At 40.0% G+C, this 20752-nt stretch overlaps 1 protein-coding gene and 1 pseudogene across 4 annotated transcripts in view; one reads left to right on the top strand and one right to left on the bottom strand.

Annotated features, from left to right (window-relative positions):
* Positions 1–20752, top strand: part of ABL2 (ABL proto-oncogene 2, non-receptor tyrosine kinase) — a 121605-nt gene that overhangs the window by 27429 nt on the left and 73424 nt on the right. The gene's annotated exons all lie outside the window — the stretch shown is intronic.
* Positions 17001–17858, bottom strand: LOC102118886 (protein SET pseudogene; annotated as a pseudogene).

The raw sequence follows: 20752 nt of genomic DNA, 5'->3' as shown, positions 1-20752 counted from the left end.
TTTATTGTTATTTGTTTCCTCTGTTAGATTCAGTTCCTTGAAGGCGTCTGTATTCTTCATTCTGTTGAGCTCATATTAAGTTTACATAAGGACAGGACATATGTTAACAGAAGTGATTATAGGGGGAAAAGGCAGTTATTTCAGGGTACAGATCAATCACTAATTCACTTACAATCCAGTGCTACTTAATTTGCTGGTGTAACCAAAAACTAAGGAAGTACACATTTGTATACAGGTATTTAAGCTCCTTTCCTATTTTTAAGCTGAGATAAAGTATTCTTGTGATGTTTTTTCTGTGACCCGTTGAATAGAACATACTCAGTCTAAGGTACTGTTAACTATTGAAAACAAAAATGTGTAGGAGGACAGCAAGGTTAATTCCTTTTAAAATGTCGTGAGTTAATTTCTTTTAAGAAGAGGGAAGCGTGGGTTTCCTGTCTAGTTTTTAGGTGGTGATTTTTAAAAGAATGGCACTTCCATAGTGTTAGCAGCTAATCTGCAGATGTGCATATTAATTGGTAATAAGCAGAAGTAAGAGCCACGTTTTTCTTTTCTTTGCTAAAAAAGTATTAATAGTTACCGATTCTGTTACAGTATAGAAGACCAATAATGATATATATGTTAAATTGTATCAAATGATATTTATCCCAGTGTGCTAAGATTAATTTTTTTTTTTTACCATCTTTAAATCTTAAAAGAATTTTTCTCATAGGTATTCTACTTAAGTATAGACAAATAATTTGACCATCCCATAGTGTATCCACCGTATTTGTGGCTTGTAAAAGTTTTAAAAGTTGGGCGTAAGTAGCTGATAAATTACAAAAAAGATACAAATTTCAGTAAGGTAATTTTAATTAAAATGACAGGAAATGGGGGTGCATTTTGAATAGAAAAACACAGAACTCCAAAAACAAGACAAAAAACCATGTTATTTCCAAAGAGAACATCTCAGTTGTGCAGAAAGAATTAACATAGCAGGCCTGATTGAGACTGATAATCCTTAGCGAGGTCTGCTTCCAAAGTTGACCCTTGGCTGGCATCTAGGAACTTGGATTTGGGGAGGTTTCCTACCATTTCCAGAACCAAAAGGAGTGGCCCATTGTGCCTAAGCTGTTTGTATAAACAATGTGGTTTACACAGAACACCTTTCTGTCTGGGAGTCTGGAATTTTGCTGTGTAGTAGGCAGAGGGTGTTTATGTGATCAACCCCTAAGCAGAACCTTGGAGACAGCATTTTACACATGTTGTTATAACTCATTGCTGGAGGAAGTAAGTGTGTCTTGTGTGACTCCACTGGGAGAAGACTTTTGGGCACTTGGGCCTGGTTTTCTCTGGACATTGCCTCATGCACCTTTTTCCTTTGCTGATTTTGCTTTATATCCCTTTGCTATGATAAAGCACAGCCATGAGTACAACTATGTGCTGAGTTTTCTGAGTCCTAGTGAATCATCCAATCTGAGGGTGTTCTTGAAGACTCCCCACACAATAGTGGATCAGATAAGTTTATAATTGGAATCTACCATGTGCATGCAAAATCTCTACAAGGAAGTTCTCAATGGGAAGGTATCATTTTTTGGGTTTAAGTTGTGCCCAAATAGGGTAGGAGATAGAATATGTGAAACTAAAATTAAGTTTGGGATCTGAAGGAGAGAAAAAAAGGCTCTTAATTTGTGACTGACAAACTTCTGTTTAACTTCTGTTTAACTTTTATCTTTGTGAAACTATATCTTGGTGTCTAGCTATCTGATAAGGTTCTGTACTGTATAGAAATATATTATTCAGGAAGGAGAACTGAAAGTGAGACAACGTAAATGTAACTCAAGAAAGCATTGTGGGCCGGGCACTGTGGCCCATGCCTGTAATCACAGTACTTTGGGAGGCTGAGGTAGGTAGATCACCTGAGTTCAAGGTCAGGAGTTCAAGACCAGTCTGGCCAACATGGCAAAACCTCATGTCTACTAAAAATATAAAAATTATCCAGGTGGAGTGGTGTGCGCCTATAATCCTAACTACTTGGGAGGCTGAGGCACAATAATCTCTTGAACCTGGGAGAACGAGGTTGCAGTGAGCCGAGATTGCCACCACTGCACTCCAGCCTGGGAGACAGAGGGAGACTCCGTCTAAAAAAAAAAAAAAAGAAAAAAAGGCATTGGGGGCCAGGTGCAGTGCACTGCTCATGCTTGTAATCCTAGCACTTTGGGAGGCTGAGGCAGGAGGATCGCTTGAGCCCAGGAGTTTGAGACCAGCTTAGGCAACACAGTGAGACCCTGACTCTACCAAAAATTAAATGTTGGCTGGCATGGAGGTACATGTCTGTAGTCCTAGCTACTCGGGAGGCTGAGGTGAGAGGATTGCTTGAGCCCAGAAGTTCAAGGCTGCAGTGAGCTGTGATCATTGCCACTGCACTCTAGCCTGGGTGACAGAGAGAGACCCTGTGTCCAAAAAAAAAAAAAAAAAGAAAGCATTGTGATGTAGAAAGTGCATGGATTTTGGAACTAGATAGGTTTGTGTTAAAATTATGGTATTAACTGTGTGATTGTTTGAACTAATTATTTCTTCATTTATAAAATGAGGATAATGCCTGTTGCATAGAGTGGTTTGAGAATTAAATTAGATAATGTATATAAAACTTCTACCACTACATCTTTCATATAATAACTCAAAATGTTAAGAGTACATTTTCTGTGAAGATGTAGAGAGATTGGAGAAGTTTAAAGGGGGAGAAAAAGAGAGAAGGTAAAGTTTGTGTTTCTCTTCTTCTGTTTGTTGTTTGATGTGAGGTTGCATAGGAAAATTAGTAGGAGAGAAGAAACATTAAGTTAGAGAATGGAATTTTAAATGGACCTCCACAGTCACCCACTGAGACTTTGTACAGTTTAAGAACTAGGAATATCATAAGTACAAAGTCATTAAGAGGATGGGAGAGGCATGGAAACTGTTTCCATACCTTTACAGTGAGGCTGTCATGAATTATTGACACCTGTGTGTTAGTAGGTTTCAGTAACTGATTTAAACACATCCAATCTCTATTCCCTCATCACGAATGCTTCCAGATAATAATGGGATAATTTGCCAGGCACGGTGGCTCATACCTGTAATCCCAGCACTTTGGGAGGCCGAGGCGGAAGGATCACCTGAGGTCAGGATTTCGAGACCAGCCTGGCATGGCGAAACCCCCATCTCTACTTATAATGCAAACATTAGCTGGGCATGGTGGTGCATGCCTGTAATCCCAGCTACTAGGGGGGCTGAGGCAGGAGAATTGCTTGGACCTGGGAGGTGGAGTTTGCAGTGAGCAGAGATTGTGCCACTGCACTCCAGCTTGGGCAACAGAGCAAGACTCCATCTTAAAAAAAAAAAAAAAAAAAGGATAATTTGGATAATTTTATAGACATGATACCCTATTACCATTCCTAGAGTTCATGTTGAGAAAAGATAGTGGCATCTTGAAACAGATTGTGTGATTCTGGCATATGTGGCCTTTTTTTTTTTTGGAGACGGAATCTTGCTCTGTTGCCCAGGCTGGAGTACAGTGGCATGATCTTGGCTCACTGCAGCCTCTTACCCCGGGTTCCAGCGATTCTCTTGCCTCAGCCTCCTGGGTAGCTGGGATTACAGGCGCCTGACACCATGCCTGGCTAATTCTTGTATTTTTAGTTGAGACGGGGGTTTCACCATGTTGACCAGGCTGGTCTCAATCTCCTGACCTCAGGTGATCCGCCCACCTCGACCTCCCAAAGTGCTGGGATTACAGGCGTGAGCCACTGTGCCCGGCCTAGGTGGGTTTTTTAAAAATAACTTTTAAAATCTTGAAATAGTTTCAGGTTTACAGAAAAGTTGCAAGAATAGCACAAACAAGTCTCATGTACTTTTTGCCTAGATTCCCTAATTGTCAACATTTTGTCTCATTTATTTTATCGTATTCTCTCCCTTTTTACCTTTCCTTCTTTTTCCTTTTCTTTTAAACTAGGAGTATGTATCAAAATCACCTGGAAAACTTTTTTTTTGACGCAGGGTTTCACTCTGTCATCCAGGCTGGAGTGCAGTGGCGTGGCATAGCTCGTTGCAGCTTTGACCCCCTCAGGCTCAGGTGACCCTCCCACTTCAGCCTGTCACGTAGCCGGGACTATAGGCGTGTGCCACTGTGCCCAGCTAATTTTTGTATTTTTAGTAGAGACATGGTTTCACCATGTTTCCCAGGCTTGTCTCAAATTGCTGGGCTCAAGTGATCTGCCCACTTCAGCCTCCTAAAGTGCTAGGATTACAGGTGTGAGCCACTGTACCCAGCAGAAAACTTTTTTTTTTTTTTTTTTGGAGACAGTTTTGCTCTCGTCACCCAGGCTGGAATGCAATGGTGTGATCTTGGCTCACTGCAACCTCTACCTCCTGGGTTTAAACAATTCTTCTGTCTCAGCTTCCCAATTAGCTGGGACTACAGGCACATACCACCACGCCTGGCTAATTTTTGTATTTTTAGTAGAGAAGGGGTTTCGCCATATTGATCAAGGTAGTCTCAAACTCCTGACCTCAGGGGATCCACCCTCCCTGGACTCCCAAAGTGCTGGGATTTCAAGTGTGAGCCACTTTGCCTGGCCTTTTTTGTTTTTTAAATGTGTGTTTTTTTTAACCAAGCAGGTGTATTCTGGAGGAAAACCAGACACCCTTCCTGCTTAAGAATTAGTTAACTATAATGTATTGGTGAGTTGAGTTTATAGTCTTTTGGTGGGGGTAAAAGGGCCCTCAAAATCATAGCAGGTTTAGTTGTACGGCCTTGAAGAGTATTTGATTTACTCTTTAGCTTTTTCAATATATATATATTTTTTTTATTATCCCTTGGGTGCCATTGTTGCTATTGAGAAACTGTTGGTATAATTGTCCTTACTGTAGACAATCTGTCATTTCTATCTGGTGGTTAAAATTTTTTTGTCTTTAGTGTCTTGCATTTTCACTGGAAAGTGACTAGGTATAGATTTCTTTTCCTACTAGCAATTCTTTGTGCTTCCAGAAACTATAGCAGTTTTTGGAAAAGTCTCAGCAATTATATCTTCAAATATTGCCTCTTTCTCATTTTTCTTTTCTTTCCCTCTTGAATGGTATTTAGATATGTTGGACATTCTATTCTGTCCTCATGTTGCATAACTTCTGTTTGATATATTCAATTTTTGTATCACCATGCTACATTTTGTGTATTCACAGTCCTCTTTAGCTGATCTAATCTGATATTCATCCATTGAACTAATTTCAATTATTGTGTCTTTTATTTCTGCAGGTTCTGTTTGATTCTCTGTAAAATCTGATCTTATTAAAAAATGGTGGTAAAATACATATAACATAAAATGTACCGTTTTAACCATTTGAAATTTTTTTTTTTTTTTTGACTGAGTTTTGCTCTTGCTACCCAGGCTGGATTGCAGTGGTGCGATCTTGGCTCACTACAACCTCTACCTCCTGGGTTCAAGCGATTCTCCTGCCTCAGCCTCCCGAGTAGCTGGGATTATAGGCACCTGCTACCACACCCGGCTAATTTTTGTATTTCTAGTAGAGATAGGGTTTCGCCATATTGGCCAGGCTGGTCTCAAACTCCTGGCCTCAAGTGATCCGCCCACCTCGGCTTCCTGAAGTGCTGGGATTACAAGTGTGAGCCATCGCTCTTTTCATATTGTTGTGTAACCATACATGACCACCGTCCATCTCCAGAACTCTTTTCTTCTTCCGCACTGAAGCTCTGCATCTGTTAAACTATAATTCACCGTTTGCCCTTTTCCTCCAGCCCTTGGCAACCACATTTTACTTTCTGCCTTTATGAGTCTGATTACTCTAGGTTCCTCATATAAATGGAATCATACAGTATTTGCCCTTTTGTCACTGGCTCATTTCATTTAACTTAATGTCTTCAAGGTACATCCGTGTTGTAATGTGTGTGAGAATTTCTTTTTCTTTTTTTTTTTTTTTTTTTTTGAGACGGAGTCTTGCTCTGTCACCCAGGCTGGAGTGCAGTGGCCGGATCTCAGCTCACTGCAAGCTCCGCCTCCCGGGTTTACGCCATTCTCCTGCCTCAGCCTCCCGAGTAGCTGGGACTACAGGCGCCCGCCACCGCGCCCGGCTAGTTTTTTGTATTTTTAGTAGAGACGGGGTTTCACTGTGTTAGCCAGGATGGTCTCGATCTCCTGACCTCGTGATCCGCCCGCCTCGGCCTCCCAAAGTGCTGGGATTACAGGCTTGAGCCACCGCGCCCGGCCTTTTTTTTTTTTTTTTAAGGCTGAATGATATTTAATGGTGTGTACCTAGCCCATTTTCTTTATCCACTCATCTCTTTGTGGACTACTTTGGTTGCTTCCACCTTTTGGCTGTTGTGACTGATGCTGCAGTAAACATGGACATGCAAGTATCTCTGAGTTCCTGCTTTCAATTCTTTTGAATATATATACAGAAGTGGAATTGTTGGATCATACAGTAATTCTATGTTTAATTTTTCTGAGGAATCACTATACTGTCTTCCATAGTGGCTTTACCATTTTATATTCCCACCAGTAATGCACAAGGGTTCCAGTTTCTCCATACCCTCACCAACATTTGTTATTTTCTTTGTTTTATAATGCCATATTCTTCTTACTATCATTGCCTTCTTTTTTTCTTTAGGCATATTAAACACAACATATTTGTTGCTGAGTAACCAGTTATCCCCAAATTTAGCAGCTTAAAACAAACAACTTTTATTCTGAGTGTTAGAAATCTGAGAGTGTCTTAGCTGGGTGTTTCTAGCTCAGGGTTTCTCACAAGGTTCCAGTCATACTGCTAGCTGGAGCCCTTGTATTCTTCAGTGGATTTTAATTATTTGCAGAAATATGAAGTGTTTTGTGTGTTGAGTTTTAATTTGTGTGTAAATAGAATGTTGATACCTTAAAAATGGTTTTTTAGAAATCTTTATTCCATGTTAGCATAAATTATATATGTAAAAAAAAAAAAATCATTTTCAAGCCTCCTGGCTTGAAACCCCTGGCTCTTTAGAAAGCACTCTGCTTAATGTTCGTGATTTGATTGTTGACATTTAGTTCAGTGAAGTAGTTTAATTTCCATAAAAACTTCCTTTGCCTTAAGTTATGTCATTAGGAAACTATTAAGGATGATTGGTTTTTCAATTACTAAATTCATGCTCATGTAACAAGATTCTTGAAAGAGGTTATTATATTTGAAACACTGGAAATGGTATTTGCCAAAAAAAAATGTGTTTCTACCTTGCAGGACCTTCATTGTAGTCAAAATTATGAAATTTATAAAAACTAATGTTAACTCTGTTTTGACTATAGGAAAAAAGTTATTTAGGTGAGATTATAAAAAAGTGAATTTATTATGACAAGAGTTTGATTTAGTAAGACAAGAAACTGTTCCTCACCAGTCCACTAGGGGATACTCCAGTACTTAGGAAGAAAATCCAGTTTCTGCTGTAACTTAAAAATTAGGCCAGGATCGAGACCATCCTGGCTAACAAGGTGAAACCCCGTCTTTACTAAAAAACATACAAAAAATTAGCCAGGCCACGTGGTGGTGGGCGTCTGTAGTCCCAGCTACTCGGGAGGCTGAGGCAGGAGAATGGCGTGAACCTGGGAGGTGGAGCTTGCAGTGAGTTGAGATTGCGCCACTGCACTCCAGTCTGGGCGACTGAGTGAGACTCCATCTAAAAAAAAAAACAAAAAACAACAAAAACAGGTCAGGCATGGTGGTTCACACCTGTAATCCCAGCACTTTGGGAGGCCAAGGCGGGCGGATCACTTGAGGTCAGGAGTTCGAGAGTAGCTTGGTGAACATGGTGAAACCCCGTCTCTACTAAAAATACAAAAAATTAGCCGGGTGTGGTGGCAGGCACCTGTAATCCCAGCTATTTGGGAGCCTGAGGCAGGATAATTGCTTGAACCCAGGAGATGGAGGTTGCCAGTGAGTCAAGATCGCGCCGTTACACTCCAGCCTGGGTGACAGAACGAGACTCTGTCTCAAAAAAGAAACAAATAAACAAAAAAATTAAATCTCACTTGCTTACCTGGAAAAAAAAAAAAAAGCAGACATTTAGGGCTGGTTTGAGTTACTGATTTGACGATAATATTCACCTTTAGAAAGAGCCAACTACATTTTTTAAGTTTAGAAATTTTGTATGATTTCATTGGCCACTTTTTCTGGTAGTGTTGCCTCAAATTGACTTCTTTGAGTACTTTAGAAAAACTGATTATTATATTTTTTTCTTGATACATGAAAATTATGGATCCCTTTTTTTTTTTTTTTTGCAAGTTGTGCCCTTTTTTGGAAATTCAGAAAGGCTGATATTTGGTGTGAGTTTGTTATAATTTTCTCTATCATACCATGTATGCTGTTTAAATGTTTATCTAAGAAAAGTATGAAATATGATACGACCTTTAATACAGACAACAACACAGAAGATAATTCCTTCAGTTACCAAAAATATTTTAAGAGTTTAATGTTATCTTGATTTCTTTCTAGTAATTTAAGTAGTACTTCAAATAGACATAATGCAGTGTGACTTAACGCTTTAAAGAAAAATATGTAAAAAATTCTGTACTTGAAATAGCAAAATTTTAAGAAAATAATTCAGGCTCTTGTATTTATTAGGAAGAAGTTATCAGACTTAATGTTTCAGAACATACTTTGATTAACCAAAATTTATTGATTTACTTTTCCTAACCTAGTTTTAAAATTTTTTCTATGTGATATGATTGTACAATTTTTCTGCATGCCATGTGTTTCATTCTTTTATGTCTAGCACATAAGTAATTAAAGGTTAAGTGAATTGTCAGATTTAACTCAACCTGCTTGAGTTAATGTACTTGATTTTTCTGGTGCTTACAAGTACAACAAATGGGTGAAGTTGTGTGCCCTTATGACAACATGACTTGGAAAATGGAAATTCAGGCAGTGTGGGACAAGAACAGGGATATTTTATTTGTCCAGTGAAAATAAAAGTGGTCTAGGATTTATTGAGAGTTTGTTGTAATTCGAGCTTGAGTGATAATTTTATAGGATGTTATGGAGATAACAGTGTTGGTGGAACGGTTGCATTTGACATTCTTTTTTTTTTTTTTTGGAAACGGAGGCTTGCTCTGTTGCCCAGACTGGAGTACAGTGGCACTATATCTCGGCTCACTGCATCCTCCGCCTCCCGGGTTCACCCCATTCTCCTGCCTCAGCCTCCTGAGGAGTTGGGACTACAGGCGTCTGCTGCCACGCCTGGCTAATTTTTAAAATATTTTTAGTAGAGACGGGGTTTCACCATGTTAGCCAGGATTGTCTTGATGTCCTGACCTTGTGATCCATGCGCCTCGGCCTCCCAGAGTGCTGGGATTACAGGTGTGAGCCACCGCGCCTGGCCACATTTGACATTCTCTTATCATATTTTTTGGTTTGTCTCTGTCTCCCTAATGAAATGAAATAGGAAACAGCTAGAGAGTGGTGGGATATTAGTAGTTGTGCATTTGGATAGATTGACTAGCATGCTCAAGATGCCAGCTGTATCTACCTTTGGGAGAGTGAGAGCCAAGGTATTCCTGTGGATTGTTTTTCATAGCTAAATCTATAACTACTGAGTATAGGGATTGTTTTTCATAACTAAATCTATAACTACTGAGTATAGAGTCTCTGCTATATACAGTGACTAACCAAGGAGTGAAATATGATTGGTTCAAATATTTTGTTATATTTTGACTATAGGGGAATGGTAAAATGTCACAAAGTATCAGTTACTCTTCTACTTTATACTTTGTTTGCAATTAAATGTATTTTTCTTTTTTTTTTTTGAGATGGAGTCTCACTCAGTCGCCCAGGCTGGAGTGCAGTGCCCGGATATCAGCTCACTGCAAGCTCCGCCTCCCGGGTTCACACCATTCTCCTGCCTCAGCCTCCCGAGTAGCTGGGACTACAGGCGCCCGCCACCTCGCCTGGCTAGTTTTTTGTATTTTTTAGTAGAGATGGGGTTTCACCGGGTTAGCCAGGATGGGTATTTTTCTTAAAGAGAATATAAAAGCAAAAGAAAAACCATTTGTAATGCTTTTGCTTAGGTCCAACCTTAATTTGTATATGACAGTTTCCAGTTGTCAGATTTTCTGTCTCATTTCAGTTGAGTTAGTAATTGCTCCATCTGTCATTTAATAGGACACAGACTGTTTCTTAGTAATTTTTTGAAAACTCTGTAGTGATTTTTAAAAATCTTAACAGAGTGTTGATTATTTAAATGATAGCAGAATATGTGTATGTAATAGTGATTTCAGAGGCTGGGCACGGTGGCTCGTGTCTGTAATCCCAGCACTTTGGGAGGCCGAGGTGGGTGGATATCACCTGAGATCAGGAGTTCGAGACCAGCCTGGACAACATGGTGAAACCCTGTCTCTACTAAAAATACAAAAAATTAGCCAGGCGTGGTGGCACATGCCTGTAATCCCACCTACTTGGCAGGATGAGGCAGGAGAATTGCTTGAACCCAGGAGACAGAGGTTGCAGTGAGCCGAGATTGCGCCTTTGCATTCCAGCCTGGGCGTTAAGAGCGAAACTCCATCTCAAACGAACAAAAAACGGATTTCATACAGAAAGGTTAAGGTTCTCATACTATCATAGAACATCTAATAATTTAATGCAGAAGAGTTGGAAAAGTATCCAGCCTTATTTGATTTTGAAAGTTAAGTGCAATCGTCTATTACCTTATAGCTGGCAGAAATCAGTGCTTATTCTTTCTAACTTTGGGTTTATAATCCTCATCCTTTGTGATATAGTGAGAATTATAAAGTACTGGGAAGACCATTAGTCTATTATTGGTCCATGAAGGATTTCATTACTGTCATCATTCTGGGTTTTCTTTTCTGAAAGTGACCTTCTTCCTGTGGCCTTGGCAGTTGAGAGGACCACTGTTTTCAAGAGAACTGGGAGTGGCTTCCTATCTAAATAGGGACTAGCTGTGGTTAGAAGGGGAAGTGAGAAGTGGCTGGATTGCTGCTTCTACTTTTTCCTACTCAACCCTTCTTCCGCCCAACTGTATTACCAGGCCTAGGACCTTAAATTCTGGATATAATGGACCATATCCTGGAATATTTTGTTATGGGAACTTTGGTGACAGAGTTTCTTATAACAGTGAAACTTTATGTGATATTGTGAAATATATATTTGGTCTTTATTCTGTTTCCTGGCCAAAAAAAAAAACCTCCTAAAATTCTAGGACTCTCCCTAGTGATTAGAGCGTCTTTTGTATGCTAATGAGATGACTGGAGGCTGGGGACCCCTAGATAGCTTCAGGATGGGGACTGGTCATCTGAAAGACTGAGGAGAGGCTGATAGAAGGTCGGGACTTCAGCACTCCTCACCCCCCCATCCCACCCCCACCCCCACATCTCTGTGGAGGGGAGAGAGGCTGAAAGTTAACCTCATCAACAATGGCCAGTGATTTAATCAACTATGCCTATGTAATGAAGCCTTCACAAAACCTGAAAGTACTGGGTTCAGAGAGCTTTGGAAGAGCTGAACACATGGAAGTTACTGAAGGACTGCGCTCAGCCACTCTTCTCCCACACCTTGCTCTGTGTCTTTTTATTTGGCTGTTCATCTGTATCCTTTGTAATATCCTTTATAATAAATCAGTAAACGTATGTAAAGTGTTTCCCTGAGTTCTGTGAGCCACTCTTGCAAATTAATCTAACCAAGGAAGGGGTTGTGGAAACCCCAGTTTATTGCCAATCAATCAGAAATGGCATCTGAAGTCTAGGACAGTCATGTGGGCCTGAGCCCTGGACTTGTGGAATCTGACACTATCTCTAGGTAGATAGAATTAGAATTGAGTTAAATTGTAAGACACCCAGCTTGTGCGCTGCTTGCTTGGTGTGTGGAGGAAATAACCCCACACATCTGGTGTCAAATATTGTGCTGAGTGGTGAGAGTAGGCAAAAACACTTGGGGATTTTGTTTTTCCTATCCTCAGACTCCACTTACTGTTTGGTGGCTGTGTCACCCTTTATGAATGAACAGATGAATGTAGGTAAGGACTTCCTACTGACAAGGCGATTGCTAATTAAGATGTAATATGATACAAAAGTAGGGAACATTTAAGAAAGTAACATTTAACTTCTTGTGCTTTGAGAAATTCCCGGAGAGTCTTATTAAAATACCCTAGAACAGGGCTGGGCGTGGTGGCTCACGCCTGTAACCCCAGCACTTTGGGAGGCCAAGGTGGGCGGATCACCTGAAGTCAGGAGTTTGAGACCAGCTTGGCCAACATGGTGAAAACCCATCTCTATTAAAAATACAAAATTAGCTGGCTGTGGTGGTGCATACCTGTATTCCCAGCTACTCGGGAGGCTGAGACAGGAGAATCACTTGAACCTGGGAAACGAAGGTTGCAGTGAGCCCAGATCACACCATTGCACTCCAGCCTGGGCAACAAGAGTGAAACTCTGTGTCAAAACAACAACAACAACAAAAAGCACCAGAAAACAACATGAAGATTGTCATGTTTTGGCCATTAGTGTTCCATATCCTGAGAATGCAGAATTAAATTGGAAAGTTAACGTAATTCAGTCATTGTTATAACCTGTTAAATTAACATGTTGCATTTTGTTTAATTTTGAAAAATTAACTCATTAATATAGTTCAAGATTTAAGGGGTATACATTTAATCTCCCTGTATTTCTCTCCCTTTATCCTCTTCTTTAGAGGCAATCAATATTCTCAGCTTAAATATGCTTCTAACATTTATTATTTAAAGGACTTCTTTGGTGGGTATGAATAAGTAAAGTTGATAACATGGATTCTAGAGTCAGACATTTTAAATTTTCATCTGCTCAACAGTTATTGAGCACCTACGAGGTAGTTTTTTGGCACTGGAAATAACAGCACTGAACAAATCACAGCCTTCATGGAAATTACATTATAGTGGGTGGAAGCAGGTGCTAACTAAATATTGATTTACTATATAATGAGATGATGAGTGGTAGGGAGGAAGATAGTACTGGGTAAAGGGAGAGAGAGTGATATAGAAGTGCTGTTTTATTTTTTATTTTATTTTATTTTTTTGAGAAAGAGTCTTCCTCTGTTGTCCAGGCTGGAGTGTGGTGGTGTGATCTCGGCTTACTGCAACCTCCACCTCCCGGGTTCAAACAATTCTCCTGCCTCAGCCCCCTGAATAGCTGGGATTACAGGCGTGTGCCACCACGCCCCACTATTTTTTTTTTTTTTTTTTTTGCATTTTTAGTAGAGATGGGGTTTTGCCATATTGGCCAGGCTGTTCTCCAACTCCTGCCCTTTGGTGATCCACCCATCTTGGCTTCCCACAGTGCTAGGATTACAGGCCTGTGTCACCATGCCCAGTGAATGTGCTGTTTTAGATTAGATGGCTGGGGAAAGCCTCTGATGGGGTAACATTGAGCAGATAATTACTGTCTGAAAGAGTCAAACTTGTGACTTTTGAGATAAAAACGTTTCAGGAAGAGGACCATTGAGGACAAAAGTCTGGAGACTGTATTTACAGTAGAGATGTATATCCTTCCAGAATGGCGGAAGAGGCTAGACTGGCTGGAGAGGAAAGCTGAAGGAGAATGGTAGGGGATAATATATAAGAGAAAAAAGAAAGTAAAAGAATTGTGTGGGAGTAGTGTTGGGGATTGCTGATGACTGGTTATGTAGGGTTTGTATACCATAATAAGGAAGGAGGATTTTATTCTGAGTGGGATGGGAATCTTTTGGAGAGTTTAGATTTATAGGGTTCAGTCTAGCTGCTTTGTGGAGAGTAAACTCTGGGGGGCAAGGGTGAAAGCAGAGAGATTAGTTATGACTCTGAAATAGCCATAGAGTGTACTAGCCAACACTATACTAGATACAGTGAGCTTTATCAAATTTAGTTAGTATTATTTTTCCCCTAGATTTGATTTTTACCTCTTGAGGAATGGAGGTAAGAAGTAAAAATGAATTCATAATGAACATTTATATTTGTAAATGATAACTTTAGGAATTATAGTTAAAACTCTGGAGGGATTCAAATTTGTACAGATCCCATATTTCAAGAAATATGGTAAAATTCCCCAAAGAAACTCCAATACCTTTTATAGTTATATTATAGCATACAATAATTTTTTTTCTTAGGCCTTCCAAAAAAGGGCTGTGTTGCACAGTTTTGACAAATTAAATATTGGGTGCTATTTTTTCCTCTCCATTTTGACTAGATGACATTTTGAATTTGAAACTTCCTTGGTTTCTCCAATGTATATCAAAGTGCTAGAAAGTATTTAAAAGGCAAAATCCTTAGACTTTAAGCAACCTAGTTGCTAGTGATGAAAATAAATGGAATATAAAAATGTCAACTTGGAAAATTTAAACTGACAGAATAATATGTTTGAATTTGCTGGCAAACCTGCTACATCTGGTATTGCAGAAAGGAGGTGGAACATGGGAAATCTGAAATTTGAGGATCTCAGAACTCCTAATACCTACTGGGTGAATGAAGTCCCTTGAGTCAGAAATGAAATCACATGTAAGAGAGACAGAGAGACCAGACATGGTAAAGATGTAGAAAATGGAAAACCAAAGTGGACACTGCAAAGTATGCTAAAATATAAATGGTAATGGGGCCGGGCGTGGTGGCTCACAATGGTAATCCCAGCACTTTGTGGGGGCAGGCAGATCACTTGCAGTCAGGAGTTCGAGACCAGCCTGGCCAACATGGCGTAGCCCAGTCTCTACTAAAAATACAAAAATTAGCCAGGCATGGTGGCATGCACCTGTGGTGCCAGCTGCTTGGGAGGCTGAGGCCCAATAATTGCTTGAACCTGGCAGGCGGAGGTTGCAGTGAGCCTAGGTTGCGCCACTGCACTCCAGTCTGGGTGACAGAATGAGACTCTGTAAATAAATAAATAAATAGTATTGGAAGCAGAAGAGAAATGGGAAATGAAAGTTAAAGGGAAAGCCCGCCATATTGACAATACTTTAAATAAATATTTGCTGGATCCAGTCAGGTTTAAGAAAGAAGTTGAGGCCAGGCGTGGTGGCTCACCCCTTTAATCCCAACACTTTGGGAGGCTGAGGCGGGTGGATCATCTGAGGTCAGGAATTTGAGACCAGCCTGAGCAACATGGTGAAACCCCGTCTCTACTAAAAATACAAAAAAAAATTAGCTGGGCATGGTGGTGGGCACCTGTAATCCCAGCTACTTGGGAGGCTGAGGCAGGAGAGTCGCTTGAACTCAGGAAGCGGAGATTTCAGTGAGCCAAGATCATGCCATTGCACTCCCACCTGGGCAACAAGAGTGAAACTCCGTCTCAAAAAAACAAAAAAACAAAAAAGTTGAAATGGCTGGTAAACCCATGCACACATGCTCAAAAAGAATTGTGAAATAAGTTCCAAGGCTTGTATATATTATTCATTAAGTAGTTGTAGCCCAGAAGAGGGCATTGCTGATTTTTTTATTTTATTTTTTTTAAGACAGAGTCTCCCTCTGTCACCCAGGCTGGAGTGCAGTGGTGCGATCTCGCCTCACTGTAACTTCTGCCTCCCAGGTTCAAGCAATTCTCCTGCCTCAGCCTCCTGAGTAGCTGGGATTATAGACATGCCCCACCATACCCAGCTAATTTTTTTGTATTTTTAGTAGAGACAGGGTTTCATCATGTTGTCCGGGCTGGTCTCAAACTCCTGGCCTTAAGTGATCTCCCCACCTGGGGCTCCCAAAGTACTGGGATTACAGGTGTGAGCTACTGCACCTGGCCCATTGCTAATTTTCTCTACTCTCAATTTCTATTAATTTGGTTTGCTTGTCTAGGCTTCCTAAAATAGGACTTATAAAAGTAGCTATTAAGTATTTCAAGTTAATGGTTTAGAAGATAATTTTTTAAATTAAAAAAATAGTATTACAGAAGTAACTTTATCCAGGGAAAGCATTGTATATTCTTATTATTAAATTCTCATTATATCTCTTCATGAGTTTTTATTATTGCTAATAAAATAATGTATGTACAGCTACCTCTTTTAGTTAAAAACAATATAATGCTACCTTTAACTCAAACTTATGTACTTTTAATTTCTATTTAAAATAAGAAAATGTAATATGACATACCTCACTTTGGGTCATGGAATCATAAGATGTTTGAGCTGAAAAGTTTTTTCCATTGTGAACACATTTAGTTTTGTAGCAAAGCAACTTATACAAAGCAACTTGTACACTTTTAACTTTTAAAACTGAGCATCATCTTTCCAGTGAAACAAGAAGAAAAATTTTTAAAATAAACAGGATGAAAATTACAATAGAGAATGTCAATTCCAAATAAGATACTACAGGTTTTGCTGATTCTTCCATTGAGTGGCAGGGCTCAAGTCATCATTAGGAGAGAATTTATTTTAAAAGTATTACCTTAAACTGCAAGGATGTGTGTCAGACATCTCAATTTAACATGCCAAAAGAGAAGCCATGTTGTCAAAATGCCCGCTTAACCCACCCAACCATCTCAAATCCACCCTTTGCTGACCTTCTCTAACCCCAGTTTTTAGAGTTTTCTTTCCCCTTTTTAAATAAGAGAAAGTAGACAGATGCATATTGGTAAATGCTAACTGTCCATATTCACATAGAGACACAGTGTACTCTCTGAGTCCAGTATACAGAAAAAGGAGGAAAGGAACTAGAATTCTGTGCCCTACCACACAGGGGCCTAGCACCCTCCAGGTTCCAGAAGAGTGAAGGGAGCAGGTTTTTCTTTTTTCCAACAGAGCTCGGTGGTGGTGATTCCATACAGTTTTTGTTCAGACAGGAAGGGATAAAAATGAATTTGGAACAGAAAGGGGTAGAGACTCTTATCCCATAATATTCTGCTCAAAGTATTTACCCCCCAAATAAGTTGAGAACCATGGTGTAGAGAAAAGAGACCTCAAGAGCAGGGCAAGTGAGCCCCAAGAGGGGCAAAAAAATAAAGACTGCAACTTGCTCCCAGGGACTGGAGAAAATTTTAAAAAGGAAGGTTGAATCCATCAATGTTCTATTAGTCATCTTCTCCTTCATCCTACTATCATTCCTCCCCTTCATCATCATCATCATCTTCTTCCTCATCCCCTTCCTCAGTATCTTCTAATCCTCTTCCTCCTCCTCCTTCTTCTCCTCCTCTTCCTCTTCTCCTTCTCCTCGTTCATCGTCCATATCGGGAACCAAGTAGTACTGTAATGGGATGGGACAAATGTCATCTTTGATTACCTTTCCTAACTCATCAGCACCCGCATCAGAATGGTCAGTAAACCAGGTGAAGAAGCTCTCTGGTGCCTCATGCTGCCTCTTCCTGCTGGCTTTATTCTGTGTTTGACTTGAATGTTTCATCACATCCTTTCCAGATTCCATTTGATTTCAGTGGACTTTGAAGATGGAATACCACTCTCATTCAGATGAAATTCTTTGAAGAGAACTTTATTTTCAAAGGAAGGATTTTCATCAAACTAAAAGTCTATTCTGTAACCTGACTTAGTATCTTCAAATTCTGTCACTTCAGCTTTGGTCAGATAATGCAGTCCCTCTTCGTCCTTCTCCCTAAGCAGCGCAGACACTTGAGGATGGTTGACAAACGTTATAACCCCAAAACTTGGAATTTTGGCGATAAATTCTCACCTCTTCTGAAAAAAATGGTTGACAGTTTATTTTCTGTTCTGCTTTCAAAATCTCCTCCCTCAGTTCATTAAGCCTGTTTATTTCATTTTGTACTTCATCAGTATGTTCAGTTGCTTCCTGCTGTTCTTTTTCTCTTCTTCGGCAAGTCTAGAGAGGCTGATGATGTCTCTTCCAGTCTCAGAACAGGAGATGGTCTTGGTTTCTTCTTTTGAGGCGGGAGTGGAGACTGGCATTTAGGGGCCATGCTGCTAGGAAAGTTCGAGAATCAGACCACAAGTCTCCTTGCTCGTCAGGAGGAAGCTCAGAAAACTCTGAAATAATTTTAGAGTGATCTTTTCCCCTGCTCCCTAATTTTACAGATGAAGAAATGGAAACACAGTAAAATTCCCATATCTAGTTATGGCAGAGAAAAGACCAGAACTTTGGTCTTCTGGCTTCTGGTTTAGTGCTCTACGTTTTAACTTACGTTTGTATTATACTTTTTTTTTTTTTTTTTTTTTTGAGACGGAGTCTTGCTCTGTCGTCCGGGCTGGAGTGCAGTGGCCGGATCTCAGCTCACTGCAAGCTCCGCCTCCCGGGTTTACGCCGTTCTCCTGCCTCAGCCTCCCGTGTAGCTGGGACTACAGGCGCCCGCCACCTCGCCCAGCTAGTTTTTTGTATTTTTTAGTAGAGACGGGGTTTCACCGTGTTAGCCAGGACGGTCTCGATCTCCTGACCTCGTGATCCGCCTGTCTCGGCCTCCCAAAGTGCTGGGATTACAGGCTTGAGCCACCGCGCCCGGCCTACTTTTTTTTTTTTTTTTTTTATCATTTCAGTTTTACATGAACAAAGACAGGAATTATCTTTTTTTGTTAGATTGTTGCTTTGTGATTAATTGACCTGAGGTGAGTGCTTTATGCATACATAGAAAGATGCACTCTTCTTGTTGAGAAGGTTAACAGCCTTGTGACTGTCTTCCTTTAAGTGAAAATCAACCTGTACTTTCTAGGGATACATATTTATTTAAACTTTCTAATGTTTTTGTGGTTGTTATAAATTTAAGTGGTACAAGTACAGTTTTGTTACGTCGTGGTGAAGTCTGGGCTTTTAGTGGGACCATCACCTGAATAATATAAGTCATACACATTAAGTAATTTCTCATCCCTCACCTCCCGCCCCGCCCTCTGAGTCTCCAGTGTCCTATTCTACACGTTATGTCCATGTGTACACATTATTTAGCTTCCACTTGTGAGAACATGCAGTTCTCTATTTGGGAGGCTGAGTAGGAGATCATTTGAGCCCAGGAGATCGAGGCTGCAGTTAGTCGTGATCTTGCCACTGCACTCTGGCCTGGGTGACAGAGTGAGACACTGTCTCAAAAAAAAAAAAAACAAACTTAGTTATTTGTTAAATCAAGAGCCCCAGTGATTCTTACCAGCAATACTATGACAGTCCACTTCCAGTTTTCTGTACCTCAAAAAAAAAAAAAACTGATATCCTAAAATATTCCTAATATCCTAATATATTCCATAAATCAGATATCCTACAAAGCCAAACTGGTGTTCTTGTTAAAATTAATAAGTCTATAAGCTGTTAACCAAAAAAGTTTCCACTAACACTGCATACTTAACTCTCCTAAATAAATTTAAATATGCAAAATGTTAAATCAAAATAATAAAACAATAAACACAACCATAAAGCAGGCAATTAAGATTAAAAGGTTTATGAATGTCTATCAAAGGATAAACGGATAAAGAAAATGTAATATCTGTATACAGTGGAATACTATTCAGCTATAAAAATGAACGAAATCATGTCTGTTTTGGCAACATGGGTGGAACTGGAAGCCATTATCTTAAGTGAAACAGCTCAGAAACAGAAAGTCAAATACCCTGGAAGATCCTCTCTGATTACTTTAATTTTCTAAGCCAGGTCATTGGCTTAGTAAGAAAGGAAGCTATTAGGAGTTTGAAAAGAGAGGAGAGCATATAATTGTCTAGAAAAGTGGGAAAGCGAATGGACTAGAGAAATATAGTATGATCACCAGGCAGTGTTAAGGGCTCATTTGAGGCTAAAGGTTCTGAGTTAAAAGTGAGGCCAGTCAGCTTGGTTTTGTGCTTTTTTTCTCCAGCCGCCTTCACTTTAGGAGTAGGAGAATAGTTGAATTTACCTGGCTTGTGGTTCTGCAAAGTGAGTATGTCCAAGTGATAGAGGAGCAAGTGATTGTAATGATGGACCATGGAACTTAAGCTGGTAAGGAGAGGAGAGGACTTCACAGGATGAGGAACAGTGAAAAGATGGTTTGAAGATAGGCCAGGTGCGGTGGCTTACGCCTGTAATCACAGGACTTTGGGAGGCTGAGGCAGGCGGATCACAAGGTCAGGAGATCAAGACCATCCTGGTCAACATAGTGAAACCTCATCTCTACTAAAAATACAAAAGAATAAAAAAATAAAAAATAAAAATTAGCCGGGCATGGTGGCACATGCCTATAGTCCCAGCTACTTGGGAGGTTGAGGCAGGAGAATTGCTTGAACCCGGGAGGCAGAAGTTGCAGTGAGCCGAGATCACGCCGTTGCATTCCAACCCGGGCGACAGAGTGAGACTCTGTCTCAAAAATAAAAATAAAATAAAAATTAAGAAAAGATAGTTCAAAGATAGTGGTCAGTAGATGGGAGATCTGGTGGGGTCGCAAGATTATATTAATTTATGTATTAGAAAGGATGAGCTGGAAATATAAAACGGTATTCAAAAAGAGTTGCATGAAATTGAGATTATTGAGTGGGTGCATTAGAGTGTGCTGATTTAGGGTTACATTTGAGTGTGCTGATTTAGGGTTACATTTAGCTCTTTGCTTTTCACAGCAACACCATGATATAGATGGTGTAAGCATCATTAATCTTGTTTCATAGATGAGAAAACTGAAGCTCAGAGAGGTTGGGCAGTTTTCCCAAGGTCACAAAGCTGCTGATAGGTTAGCTATTTAGGACTCAGACCCCATTACTCTGATTCTCAGTGCTCACTCCTCTACCATACTGTATCAGTTTTCTGAAAGTTAGTAACTTATTTCCCTATCTTTACACCTAGATTGCAATCTCAAGTCAAAACTTTTGACAAATATACATTTCCAAAATTATTTTCCTCTTCAGAAATCTTCAG

This window comes from Macaca fascicularis, chromosome 1, assembly GCF_037993035.2.
Source record: "Macaca fascicularis isolate 582-1 chromosome 1, T2T-MFA8v1.1".
Lineage (NCBI taxonomy): Eukaryota > Metazoa > Chordata > Mammalia > Primates > Cercopithecidae > Macaca > Macaca fascicularis.
Note: the sequence above shows the minus strand (reverse complement) of the source record. Positions and strands in the feature narration are given on the sequence as shown.